The sequence below is a fragment of the Octopus bimaculoides genome, chromosome 22 (assembly GCF_001194135.2).
Source record: "Octopus bimaculoides isolate UCB-OBI-ISO-001 chromosome 22, ASM119413v2, whole genome shotgun sequence".
Taxonomy (NCBI): Eukaryota; Metazoa; Mollusca; class Cephalopoda; order Octopoda; family Octopodidae; genus Octopus; species Octopus bimaculoides.
Genome location: NC_069002.1, coordinates 6,509,708 through 6,510,669, shown reverse-complemented (window position 1 = coordinate 6,510,669; position 962 = coordinate 6,509,708).

Genomic DNA, 962 nt, shown 5'->3' with positions numbered 1-962 from the left:
TATATGTATGCATATGTATGTATGTATGTATGTATGTACCAAGAAGGGAGAACTTTAATTTGTTTATTTTATTATTTTCTCATTTTATTTTATTAAATGCCATTCTGAAGAGATCGGAATGTGCTATTTGCACACATTAATGTCATCTTGTTGTTGTTGACGTTGTTGTTGTTGTTGTTGTTGTTGTTGTTGTTGTTGCTGTTGTTGTTGTTGTTGTTTTCGGAGGTGGTGGTGGAGGTGATGTTGGTGACTGCGATCATGGTGGCGATGGTGGCGTTGCTGTGCCAGTTTTACTTCATTTTACCACCACCACCACCACCACTACTACAACAACAATAACAACAACAACAACAACAACAAGTGATGTTGCTGCTGCTGCTGCTGCTACTGCTGCTGCTTCTTATTCTTCTTTTATTCATTACTAATGTTGCAAATGAATAGACAAAAAATGAGAAATTGCGTAGTTAAATTTACGGTTATCTCAACGGGTGTTAGTAGTAGTAGTAGTAGTAGTAGTAGTAGTAGTAGTAGTAGTGGTGGTGGTGGTGGCGGTGATCGTTGTGGTGGTAGTGCTGTTAGTAGTAGTTGTAGTAGTGGTAGTGCTTGTGGTGGTGCTGTAGTGGTGCTGTAGTGGTATTGTTCGTAGTAGTTGTACCACCACCACCAGCAGCAGAAGCAGCAGCAGTAGTAGTAGTAGCAGTAGATTTCTTTTATTTGCCACGGGGCGGGGCGTCGGATGAGTGAGGATATTACAAAAACGTCACCTCAATCGCACCATCGTCACCACCACAACCACCACCACCACTGCCGTCAAAATCACCCATGTCTTACAATTGCGAACGCCACCATCACCGCCCCTACTACCACCTCTACTACCATCACCACCACTACCACCACCATCACCACCACCACCATCACCACCACTACCACTACCACCACCATCACCCCACCACCACCACCAC